Source organism: Juglans microcarpa x Juglans regia, chromosome 1D, assembly GCF_004785595.1.
Source record: "Juglans microcarpa x Juglans regia isolate MS1-56 chromosome 1D, Jm3101_v1.0, whole genome shotgun sequence".
In the NCBI taxonomy this organism is placed as follows: domain Eukaryota; kingdom Viridiplantae; phylum Streptophyta; class Magnoliopsida; order Fagales; family Juglandaceae; genus Juglans; species Juglans microcarpa x Juglans regia.
The window spans coordinates 9306915-9321064 of NC_054594.1; the positions used below are offsets into that span (position 1 = coordinate 9306915).

Below are 14150 nucleotides of genomic sequence, written 5' to 3' on the forward strand. Positions count from 1 at the left end.
GAGATTTTGGGTTCTAGTAAAACCCTAGATCAATCTATGTGTTTTATTTTTTGTTTGATTTCAAAAGTTTGGATTTCTAGAAAATCCGATCTATGCGATTTCTAAAGGATTTAAGGCTTATGGAAGAGAAGGATTGGAGCCTTATGGTCTTTCCGTTCAAATAAGAGATGCCATGGCAGTCTGTTTCAGCATAATTAACGTGAAGCTTGTAAGATCATTCTTATTAAAAGGCTACAGTAATTAGATCACAATGGAGTTCAATCAATTTTATAAAGTCTTCAATAAATTCTACATGCGGTGAGGGCTGCTAGTAAGACTGTTCATCCAAAACTAGAGTTGCCAAAACCCAGACCTGCCCAATCCAGGTACAGGTTTGAAACCCAGATATCGGGTCTTTTTTTTTTTCCTAAGTTGGTCTTTTTTATTTGAAATTCAAATTTTTGTTTCTTTGATAGTAGACTATTAGACCATGTCTATGAAATAATCAATGCCTTCTCGATAATTGTTATAGCTCACATCAAGATCAAGCAAAGCGTACAAGGTCTGCACCCAAGCTTCTGAAGCTGTCAACTGTCAAGTCACCAATCAAAGCGTACAATTACTGTTATGCTAAAAGAGTACGCTAGGTAGATGACGGCCAATTTTCATCCTAAAATGAGCTGCTAAATACAGTAAAATATTTCTTAATGCCTTTTTTTCTCAATAAATAGTACAAGAACTACACTTTTTTAATGCCTTATTCTGACCAATTTTATATCAACTCACTAAAAATAGTACAAGATGTCAATAATTGAACTTGTTTATTGCCTATATATAATTTTTTTCATTTTTTTTTATATAGTTGCCTAGCTTCTCTCTATCCAAGGTTTGCACCTTCTTTTCCTCTACTCTATTTCAAACTCGTCCCTTTTCTTTGATTTTCAGTGGTATGATAACTATTTTTATATTATATATTATATAATACTATTAATATGAAGAAATTAGGCGAGAATTTGAATAGGCAAGCTGCTTCTATTAGTATGAAGTATAGATATGAACAATGTAGACTTTTAAGTATAAAAAAAACTAAATAAAAAAAAATCTGGTTCAACCTGGAACCCGGATGAGTCTGAATTTTAAAAAATCGGGATTCATCCTGGTTCCAGCCCGGATCTAACCCGTGCTAACTGAGTCTGAGTTCCGGCCCAGGTTTGAAACCTAGATTCCGATCCGAGTGTACCCGGGTTCCTAAGCCACAACCCAGATGAACAGTCCTAGCTACCAGGCTGAGGAGTTCGACTCAATATCTTGTCATTCTTATGCTTGAATACCTTTCTAATTCATCTAGAAATATTCATTTGGAGTTTAGAGTCTTTGGACTAATTGGAAAATTTTAAGATATCAATCAATTTTAATGTCTAAATTGTTACAGTCAAAATGAAGATGTCAATAATGGGGATTTTCCAGTTCAGAATTAAACACAGTCATAATTGATCTATTGTTCAGGCCAAAACCAAAAAGTTATCAAACTCAAGCTCTAACGACCCAGTCCAATATTTCCAAGTCTATATATAGATAATTTTATTGGGCCTAAATTACGACCATTTTAAATAAGTTAAGGGGCTATTATTTATTAAGTTTGTATTATGTAGAACCTAAATTAGACCATACAATAAATTATATTTATTTAATTATATTTTAAAGAAAAATATTATTAGAAATGTTTTGTTTTTGTTACTAAATTACTATGTTACTATATTGCCATATATATATGCAGTTCGACTCCTTTACTTAAAGAAACTCAAACCGTCGTTGACCCACCCTCCTGCCAATTATAGAGGTCACACGAAAAAACAATCATATTCAACTTAGAGTTGTTGCCGCCAGTTAGGGGTGGCAATATGTGACACGACTCGTTAACTCAATACGAACACGACATGATAAAAGCGGGTTAGAATTTAGCCTTAACGGATTCGGGTCAAAACGGATTGACCCGTTAAGACACGATTGCTAACGGGTCAACCCATTATGACCCGTTAAGAAAATTAAATTTACCTTTATACCTTTAGACCTAAAGGGCAAGGAAGACGCTCCACTTCATTCTTCAAGTTCTAAATTTGTTTAGATCTGTGTTTTTAATTTTTTATTATATTTGGGATTGTAACATTAATATATTTACATTGTATGTTTTGTTTATTATATTTGGGATGTAATTTTAATAATAAATATTATTACAAATTGTGTGGATCATATTTGTTTGGATTGTAATTTTATACTTGTAGTTAGTTTTTTTTATTTTTTATAGATATTATTTATATTTAAATTCAATCAAGTTAAACGGGTCGTAACGTGTCTGTTCAACCCATTAACGTAAACGGGTTGAAACAGAATGGGTCGTGTCGTGTCAATTTATTTCTTATTCATTAATGGGTCATAACGGGTCGTGTCTTGTCAACTCATTATCTTACCGTGTCGTGTTTGGGTTTGAAATTTTAACACAAAATTCTTAACGGGTCGTATTCGTATTTACCCATTAAGTGTAATGTACATACCTTGACACGATACGAACACGACCCGTTAACATGATTTGACACCCCTACCGCCAGCCACTGCCCAAGGCCTTCATTACGCATGGTTTCTTCACCCAAGGCCACGACAGCCCATGGCCCTCACAAAACCTCACGCCAAATGCTCCCCACGGATGTGAAGACCCACTCCACTGTAAGGTCTGCCTATAGACCATCAGGAAGCCCTTGGTTAAGTCCTCTATTTTCCATCCTCAAAATAGAGCAGCTACTCCCACCACGAATGACCGCATCACCTTGAATCACCAACAACTGTCACGGGAACTGCCACCAACGCCCCGAGACAATGCCTACGAACACCACTACTAAAGCTAGCACTGCCCTAGGCTACCAAACACAAACCATCGTAGTACAACATCGATTGCACGTAAATCGCAGCCCCTCACATCCAGCACAAACTCCTCCTAAGCTGCCAACCACCATGAGCATTGCATCATCCATCCCTCGACGCCACTGCCTTGAGCCGACATTTTCCAACCACCATTGTTGCCCGCATGAGCCACCATGGCACGTCCACAAGCCCCTATCTTCCTCGTCAAAACAGAGCACAACTATGAAGGCTGCAACTCTGTTTGATCATCATATGAAGGAAACCACTTGGACAACCATAGAAATTGTCAGCCGCTTCACTCCCGTAAAAAAAAATATATGATAAGTGTAACAAACTATATAAATATAAACATAAACATTAATGAGAGTAATAATCACAATTGGTACCTGATTTCTTTTCTTTCTCACTTTACATTTATTAACCGCTTTTTCTGCTATAGATATTTTACGCTTTGATGGTGGCCTCCTTTTGCTTCTTACCACCAAGGGGTTATGCACTTCACTACTTCCATCTTTAGTGCTTTCACGTGACATCCCGGCACACGCACCCATGAAATTATGGGTTAGGTCACTGCCACTGCATGGTTTGTTACCTATATGAACATGGTCGAGTCTTAACTTTGTTAATTAACCCATTAGCCTCTTGCAACTCTCCTCAATCTCTAAAGCACCTTCTGCTATATCACAAAATGCCCTTGTCAACATATCATACCTACTAACTTTTGGATTCGACACTCAATCATAGTATAGTTCCGTTTCAAATATTTTCTTCACCGATTAACAATGCATTTTGGGGGCAACATGCTCTTATCAAACATGGTCAACACACACAATGCATATCTACATTATATGCCCCTAAATTCAAACAGTCTACAATTACAAGTAATAGCAAAGTCATCATCATTAGTGTATGTAACTGAGAAATTAACTTGCATAATGAATCCATCACACACCTTAACTTCATCGAATACTCTGTAAGTTTGAACAACACCTTCACAACTAATCAAATTTGGACAACAATATATAAATCCTCTAAACTCGCCTTGAACCTCTTCAAATTTCGCATACGTGTAAAGTAATTGAAATTGTTTCTTAATTTCATAATGAGTTATCCATGAGAATTGCGTATGAAATGAATTGAAATCGATTGTTGTCTTGTTCTCAATTTTCCATCTAAGTGTATTATCATACTGCTCAGCAAATTGCTCCAAAGAATTTTCGAGTTAACATAATCGTCGAAAAAAGCATTCATACTCTCGTTTCTTTGTGTAGTTGACATCCTAGCCTAAAATGTATCTTTGACATATGCAGGTACCCACATATTCCTCTCATCATACAACCATTCCAACCAAACATTATCATGCAAATTGTAAGTGTCTAGTAGTATTTCCCAACTGTCTTCGAAGTCCTTTGTAGCCAAGCAGTCATACACAAAATTTTGTATCATATTCTTGATTGATTCATAATCTGAATGTGTTCTAAATCTTTCTGACAACTTTTTAAGAATGAGCCACAGACAAAATCTGTGTCGTGATGTAAAAAAGACGGTAGCGATGGCAATTTGCATTGCCTTATCTTGATATGTTATTATTGCTAAATGAGCTTAACCTTCCATGCAAGTCAATAGGTCTGAAATAACTATACAAAGGTGTCTGTATCTTCACTTGATATTAAACCACAATAAAAAAGAATCAATTGACCATGGTGATTCACCCCTACAAAAGGAGCAAATGACATCTTATACCCATTGATCAAGTAGGTTGTGTCAAATGTTATCACATATCCAAAATATTCATAGGCAACCCGACTTCGGGCATCTACCCAAAAGACATTCTTTAAACGACCCTAATTATCTAAATCCATGATACAATAAAAACAATCTTTTTTTTTTTTTGGCTACATTTTGACAAAATACTTTCATAGAACTTCGGCACCAACTTCACCAAGCCGCAGTTGTCTTGTCTTATCAAGATAATTTCGAAAACTTTTTCTCCAAATGTTAGGTTCTCATAACCACCAGCTTTAACTACGAAAGGCTTGAAGCTTTTACTTACCTTTATACCAACACTATCTCCTACATCCAATTGCTTCTTTACGGCTGAATCCATCTTCCGATTGCATCTAAAAAATCTTTCTTTTTTCCGGACTCAATGCATGTATGTGTTCAAGTATAACTGTAGAAAGTGTATACCTTCCATCGAGAGATAGTCTTTGCCTTACATCCAAATCTCTTGATTGGTCTTGGCCTAAAAACATTAGAAGCCATTGATTTAGCCGTGCCTTGACGTATACACACGAGAGCGAAATACCTCAATTTCCCATCATCTCCAGGTCTAGAACTTCTTTTTGACATACCAAACCCTTGATTTTTAGCATGTTTTGTATAATATGCTCTAACCTCATCTTCCGAGGCGAAAGTCATTCCGACCTTTAGTTCTTCGACCACTTCTTGTGTTCCAACATCAGCATCAACATCAACATCACGACTCTTATCATCAGTGCAAGGATCATCTGAATTAACCAAATATTATAAATATCATATATCTTATTATACATAATCATCAAATATGCATAAATAAAAAATGAAACAACAAATTTCAACTTCTACTACTAACCTCTATTACTCAAAGCCTCCATGCCAATAGATTTAGAAATTGAACCGGCAATTGACCCAATCGTTAGCACACCTAGACTGACAATGGTAAGAGCAGTGCTAGGAATATATATATATATATATATATACATATATATATATATATACTATGTTATAGATGCTTTCGGTTTTTACCATTTTAAAGATGTAAAATATTCACACCACCAACATAGAGATTGAACTTCTTTCATTATATCTACTTCGCAACTTAGTCTCGAACACATCTCATTATAACATTAAAAGGTCTCAATGAAGTCTTTATAACACAATTTCTTAACTCATTAGAACAAAATTTCTCCCATGTTGGTATAATACTATTTTTCTCTATTCTACAACATGTTCTTAGTTGAAAAAGTTAGATTATTTTTCTTTGAAAGCACAAGAAAAGGAAATACATTAGGAAGGAGATACAGAGAGCACCAAAACAAAGGGAGTAACTAAACAGAGACCACCTGTAACAAATAGCACCGAAACAAAGGGATTAACTGAAATAGACAACAACGACACAAAGGAAGTAGGTGAAAACTGGAAAACCCAAATCCATACCAGATGAAATTTGAAACTATAAGATATGCACACACTAGAAGAAATCTATTTGCACTAGAAGAAATATGTATGCATAGCAGATGAAATCCACACCAGACGACGAAATTAGTTTGCAACTTGAAAAAATCCACATCCACACTGAAATCTATTTACACATTAGGGTTTTGGTCCCTAGAGGAAATAATCGACTGGAGGAAAGGACTCCCATTTATTTGTTTTGTCCTTTTTTTAAATAATAATGAAGTGGCAGTAAAAGGTATCACTGCCACGTCACTACGTGCTGTGAACTACCTATTTGGTTTGTATGGGTTGCAACTCTCAATAGAAAATAAATACATGAAATGTAAATAGAGATGGAGAGATACAGATTCACGTGATTTGGCACAAGGTCTATGTCTACGGGTCGTTTAGTTGGAAAATCCACTATAATATGAATATTTTACAGTCTCTCGTGGTCTCTAATTTCTCTTTGTACAATTTAGGTCGGAGACCTCTTTTATGGAGAAGATCCTATCTTTGGAGCTCTCGTTGTGAGGTTGAAGATGATGTTTTGTGTTCTTGTAATAGTCATTCTCCTATCCCTCATATCTTAGATCCCTTTTATTGTGGTTCTATCAGTGGTAGATGAGGAAATCAACTTTATGTCACTTCTCTCTTACATATCTGACTTGCTTTCCTTTCCTTTATCTCTTTTTCTCTCTTTTTCGTCACCTCCATTTTTCCATCTTACACTTGTTTTTCTTTGTCTCCTCTTTATATCTTCTTTACTACCTAATGATAGCCCTTTCGGTTGAGCCTGGGATGCCAAATGGGCTAAGGAGATTTTACCCCTTAACATAGGACTTTCATATACTACAATATATGTACCATATAAAAAAATGTATTTATAAAATGTTATAATCTTATAATCCAATATAAGGTTTATATGCCAAGGTTCTTTGGACCATATGGTATAAGGCCTAGTTTCTAAATGAGATAATCATATTCGAACCTCTCACCTTTTGTATATAAGAAATATATATTATATAAAATTTTCATTAAATTTAATATTTTTTGTAATGTGGTGTTTTTTTTAATTATTCAATTTATTTAATAATAAATAAATAAATATTTAAAAGAGTACAAACAAAACTCAAATAATAACTCGACTCAACTTGAGCTCGAGCTCAAATTTTTTGAGTTAAGCTCAACTCAATAATCCAAAATATTGACTCAGCTCGAATCAATTATAGCTCTAAATGAGATGACCTCTTTCACATTTATATAAAAAAAAAAAAAAAAAAATTGCAAACCCCATATACTAGTTTAAATAGAATTTTTCTTTACAATGTTATCTATCATATGTTCTACTGTCATTTTCTCATTATTATATAATGTGATATTTAGTAATTAAAAATTATTTGTTATATTCTACTCGCGAGTCACTCACAAGACACCACATCAAAAAATGCTAAGATAATAATAATAAAAGGAATAATAAATAATTTTTTTAAAAATGGTATATATATAAAAAAAAATTTATACATAAGTCTCACACTACTCACACCACTTAAAAATATGTGATTTTACACTTTTATCATCATATTTCTGAAATATGAGGATAAAAAAATAAAATAATATATTTTTTAAGTGATGTGCAGAGTTTAAAACTTCTATATAACATGACTCATATATATATATATATATATATATATATATATATAACTCTTAAGAAGAATGTTAACCACCTTGTTAGATTTTTAACTTTTTTCAAGAACAAAAAATCAATTACAATAATAAGGGATTATATTTTGAGGTTTGCTACGTAGAAATCACTGTAGCAATGCACTTGGTGCACACAATACGTGGCTTTTTCTTTTTCTTTTTCTTTTTTTTAACCAAAACGTGCGATTCAATTTGAATAATTTCATCCCCATTCAAATTCATCCCGCGGAACACCTCCCTCAATAGCAACATGCGTCAGGTTCCTCTACCCAGTGCCTCCCGGCGACACTGTCTCTCTCGTCAGCGCCACCGAGTGGCGCTCCTCCATCTGCCCAACACCGTCACTTCCCGCAAGCTTGTTGAATGGAGCAAACCCAAAACCATATTTGAATCTCGCGAAATCCACCCTCCTTCCTCGCCACGAACTCACGTCGACTTCCTCTTCCCAGCGCTACCTCGCAATGGCGTCTCTCTGTTCAGTGCCACCTCGCGACGCTCCTACTTCTCCCCAGTGCCGCCACTCCCCTCTATAATAATTCTCTCTCTCTCTCTCTCTCTCTCTCTCTCTCTCCCTCTCTCCCACCCTCTATTTCAATTGCATTTTCTTGTTCATTCACTCTCTGTAATACTTATTTATGTATGCTTGGGTTGATTTCAAATTAATGCCTTTGTAAATGTGAGATTCTCCTCCCTCCCTCTTATTGTTAATGGCTTTTTTTTTTCTTTTTTCTTTCTTAATTTGATTTGAGTTTTCTGGGCTTCAATATACCTTTGTATGTTCATATACTTGAGTTTTCAGAGAATTATTATATAGCATTTCTATTGTTTCTCTTCTTTTAGTGATTTACAACGCTTAAATATTAGTCCACGACTCAAAGTCCTGCGGCTAGTTTTCCCTTTTTTCCTTATTTTATTTTTTTGTTTTCTGCATCTCTCATTGTTTCTCTTCAAAGATCCCTTTTGAAAAAGAGGATAATCCGAGTAATCCGAGAGATATAGAGAGAGAAACATGGAAAGCATAGCAGCATGGCGAGGAGCAACTCTGTATGGGTTGTCCTGTGTTGTGTCTGTGCCTTTTTACACTGCCTTTCTTCATTTGCTCTTCTGGGTATGTTCTGCCTCTCTATAATGTGGTTACTCTTGAAATCTGAATTGGGTTTTTGTTGTGTTAACAGGAGAGAGGAGTGTTTCTAGCTTGAGATTAAGAAGGGAGTTCGGTTATTGGTGGCTAAAAGACAAAGACTTTGAGGTTGAGAAAGGTATTAGACCCAATTTGGCACTTTATGGGCTGCCTATCGTTTGGTATGTGCATAATCCTAGTGAAAAAGATAGAAGAACGTGCTTTGAAAAATTCAAAGCTTTTTATGAACTAAAACAATGCATAGTCTTATGAGTACAAAACTTGCCCCGACATGTTTTTAGCAGAAGTTCTTGATGTCTAGCATTATCTCGCTTTTTTTTATATTGCTTTGGGTGGCAAATATATGTTTATCCAAAAGGTGAATTCATCTGGAATATCTCTTATAAATATTTTGAAGCCATTCCTTGGTTCTCCAGATACGATAATGGCCAAGATTATGGATGCTTTTTCCTTTGTGATTGTATTTTGGGAAAAAATTGGTGGTGTTGAGTAGAGGATTCTTAAGTTATTGCCATTAATATTGATATGAGATTCAAAATTTTCAACATAATATTGGAATTTTATTTGCTTTAGCCTTTTCTTTATTTTAAATTTTATTTGTTCTTTGAATTGTTTTTTTTTCCTTGATTTTTCATTTGTAGATAGTCAACAACGCTGCTTATTTGATCAATTTCTTTTCTTTTTTTTTGTTAGATTTACCATTAGATGAGACTTGCCATTGAGTTCTTCAAGTGAGAAAACTTTTTTGTGAATCACACATTTCAATTTCTTTCTTTCTCTGCAAGGGAATGACCTTTAGGTATTTTGTTATTATTTGAATTGGTTAATGAGTGCTATTTGATTTACCACTGTATAGAATGATAGCTTAGATCATCGTTATAGTTTGCTAAATACCAAATGATCATCGTTATGGCTTACTAAGCTGTGTTTTAAAAAATGAATTGTGTTTACTAAGCTGTGTTTTATATGCAGCAAGAGAAAAAATGCAAAGAATTTGTTCAAGCTTTTGTTGATATATTTTTTTTCTTTCTCATTTAAACCTTCACCTTTCAATTTTCTTTACGTTGGCTTCAGTTGAATGTGTCTTTTATTGAGTCTTTGTTACTGAATTATCCACTGCTGGAGAGTTTGAGTTTGACGAAATGTTGGAGTGTAGTTTGCTCAGACACAGAAGGTGTTGCAGTGTAAAAACTAAAAGGTGATGTACTAAGCTGTAAGGAACAATTTATTACATCTTCAGCATATGAATTGCCAGATCTTAGGTTTCAGCATATTACATCCTGAAATGCATATGCTTTGGTTTTGAACCACAAAGGTGCCTTGTTTAAACCACCAGTGCAATCTTTTAATAAAGGAGGCAAGACTTTGAATGTGATTGCACCAAGAAGTATTGTTTTGATCTGGTTCTCTGCACCAGGAAGTTGATGAAGCTATCGGTAATCTTCTTCATAAACTCCTAGAACAACTTAAGGTATATATGATATGATCAACTTCATTGATCTAAGCATGATATGATGTACTCTTTTGGTTAAAGGTTAAACCCTAGGATCAGTTCTACTTGTGTGTGTTTCTCTCTAGGCATCATGAATTTTAGTAAAAAAAGTTATCAGGATTTTGGTTTTATGAGCAATGTGAAGACCATTTATGCTGCATCTCAAGTCTGTTTTGACCATTTATGTTCACTATTTTAGGTTATTCCCCTTGGAGAAGAACCATTGCATATGAGTATTTGATTTAAGTATCATTTGTCCTTAAACTCAGTATACTCATGGGTGTATAGATAGGAGTTCTTTGATTTACAGATTGTTTTATTGGTTTTAAGTGTCATTTGAACAGGTCTCTAATGGGTGTATTTCTGCCATTTTTTAGATATGGTTTCAACCCAGTATTTTGAGTGGCACTTCTTTCGGATGGAGGATTTTGACAAGATTGGAAGCAAAGACAAGACCATAATGCACTTCTTTTGGATGGAGGACTTTTCCATTTTCATTTGCTATATATTTAGTTCTTGTATAACATGCACTGATCTCTGTATATATTATATGAGGCAAGACCACGATTTTCATTTGATGTAAGTTTATTACAGTGTTATTAAACAAATTTTTGAACAGTGTTATTACATTTGTTGCAAGTTCAATTCCTGTAAATTTATTACAGTATTATTACATTTGCCGTAAGCTCATTTGATGTGCTCATTTGCTGTATCATTTACAGTATCATTACATTTGCAGGTCTAATTTGGTTTTCTGAAAATTTTTGCTGGACTCACACTGAGTATTGGTTAAGCAAATTGCATAGTACTGTATTTTCTTTGAAAGGTTTTTCAACTTCTGGTGGAAAGTTCGTATATTTTTCAACACATTTTCCCAACTAACTAATTTCCCCTGCTTTTGAAGCTAAATGGAATTTTTGCGTTATGGGATCATTATCCTTTGAGCAAGTAAAGTACCTCTGTTTTTATGGTTTTTTTTAAAGTAATTTTCAGTTGTACATTAGTCATTAGTGCTTTTGTTATAGCTGGTATTGAACAAAGAGAGCTTGTTTGAAAAGCACTGACATATTATTGAAGAAGCTTGGGTTTTGGACTTGTTTGTAGAATTATGAGAAATGCACTGACCTCCCAAAACGTCTAATTTTAATTTTTTGGGGTCAATTTATAGCTTGATGAGCATGTACTGTAATAATAATATATCGTTACTAGGACTCTTAAAATAGCAAAAAAGTCTAGATCAAACAATGTGCACAAGTTGTTTTCAACTTTTCATTACAAAGGTTAATTTAATGAACCTGCAAATTCCCCTTTTGTATATCATAACCAAAACATAGTTGGAGTACACATTTTGTACGTCATAACCAAAACATAGTTGGAGTACCCATTTTGTACACCATAACCAAAACATAGTGGGAGTACCATTACAATTGATCCATTCAAAAACGATATACTCCATTTAACGTGTTATTTATATACAATTTATCCGAACCAAGCCAAAACTATTACCAATGTGACAACCTAGTACAAACATAATAATTTTTGCTTTTCCTTTTGAAGAGTTGTCTCTCTCTCTCTCTCTCTTACTTTATCTTCCATTTTACGAACTTTATGCTCGCACAGCAATCCGTCATCCCACATCTTCCAAGAATCTAAACTTTATTCTCTCTTGTATGAATTTTCTCCTCTAGCAAGTGAAGTATATTCTGCCCAAACAAAAAATTCACATCTCCTTGCTTCTCCCTGCACACAGTATACAGTGCAAAATCAAACTCAAAACGCTGCACACAAGTTGAGATTTGTAATACTAAAACAGAGTCCTTTCATTTCAGATTTGTAAAAGACTAGCTAATTACAAGTACTAGACTGCTAAATTACAAAGTCTAAATCCATCAAACAAGTGTCAAATATAATTAGTACAACACTAAATACGTACTGGCAACTAGAAAAATACAAGGCATTTTAAAGCTTACAATCCAACAAGTTATCATCCTTAATTCTAAACCCCAGTACTAACTACTAGCAAGGAAATTACAAAGTATTTTAAAGTTTAAAATCCATGAAGTTCCATCCTTACTACTCAGTTTTTGACATGCACTGAGTTAGGAAATTACAAAGTATTTCAAAGTTTAAAATCCATCAAGATCCAAGTTTCCACTGCAGGGTAGAGTAATCAGCACTTCTTTCAGATGGAGCATCTCCAAGCATGGAAGTTTAAAAAACATACAAACCATTCTACCCCAAACAGGTTCAAAAAACATTTTTCTCAATGGTTGTGTTTGTAGTAGTCAAAGCTCAAGAATTCTGCAATGTCATTATCGAAGGAGGTTATGTACATGTGGTACTTGCTGATCTTTCGAAGCAAGATCTTTTTACAAACTGGGTGTGCATCATAACTGTGGCAAAATGGGTCGCTCCTCCTGATCACATTACGTCAAAGTTATTCATTTTTTTTATTCTTTGGATTTCAAATCTTTAGTATTTTTTTCTTTATAATTTTTCAACAAGTATCATCCATCATATGTTCATTTTACTCAACAGAAGTATGAAATGGAAAGTCACTCCACAGAAGTATGAAATGGAAAGTCACTACTCAGATTTAAACCGGATCTGCCAATTTGGTCGTCTTAAAGACCCTTTTTGCATCCTTTATCACAGATATTAATCTGATAAAATTGCATGCATGCTTATCAATTTACTGTCAAATGTTACAAAGATCTACTTGATGAATGAGTCGAGCCACAAGAAAGCGTTTATCATATAAGTTTGTGACATTTTGACTGAGAGGGATGGCAACAATTTGTGTGTTCATGGTGTGTATTCATGGTGTTTTTGTCCATGCTTTATTATGTGGTCGAAAACTCAATATTTATTCTGAATGAATTTTTTTCCCCACTGCAAAGAAAACTCAATAGGACAAAAAAGGAAATAAAAACCCTAGATTTTGAGATCGGCTACAACATTCAATCCAGAGATCGACTACTTTCAGTAAATTATTATCAATTTGGGGCAAAATTACAAATTTCTACATATGGACAATAGATCTCATGTTAAAGAAGATTATTTATGAAAATACATTACCCCTCCCGCAGATCTCTAGACGCGAATTCTCTTCCGTATGGTCTGGACTCACACCGTCGTGGGACTGAGAAAAGGCAGCATGAAAGATTTTGGGTGAAGGGAGGGTGAGCAGCAGAAAAATCTTCGCGAGACTGAGATGGGGAAAGTCACATCGGTGGAGATGGAGGTGCTTGCCAGTTAAGAGGATGAAGGGATGGGGGGAGATGAAGGATTTCTTTAGGGGAAATCATAGTGAAAGCGAACGAAGCAAACCAGTGGAAAATCATAGAGAAGAAGAAGACAACATCCAGCTTCGGGGGGCAGGGGGATGGCTGAATGAGGGGGATGAGGACTGAGAGAGGGAATAGAGCAAACCGGTTCAGTGGTGTTAGTGAACCCGGTCTACACGTCATGTGTGCAATGGATGCAGCCAAATATGGCTTTTGTGAAGATTTTCTTTTATATTTTTATTGAATAAATATAGATAGAAGTTACTATTGAGAGTATCCATTTTGTACACATGATATAGTATCATCTAGACTATACAACTTCCCAAATGAATATTGAAAACAATAAATTAGAAGCAGTCATGAGTATAAAGTGTACGCTGTTATAATGACTTCTATATAGCATTACTTATTTTTATTTTGTTTTCTTCGATTT

At 34.6% G+C, this 14150-nt stretch overlaps 1 long non-coding RNA gene across 1 annotated transcript; it reads right to left on the reverse strand.

Annotated features, from left to right (window-relative positions):
• Positions 1–5825: 5825 nt before the first annotated feature.
• On the reverse strand, positions 5826–6274 carry LOC121235849. Its single transcript, XR_005934607.1, has 2 exons — positions 6129–6274; positions 5826–5999 (listed from the first exon to the last, which is right to left on the reverse strand). It is a non-coding gene; the product is annotated as an uncharacterized LOC121235849 (long non-coding RNA).
• Positions 6275–14150: the final 7876 nt, after the last annotated feature.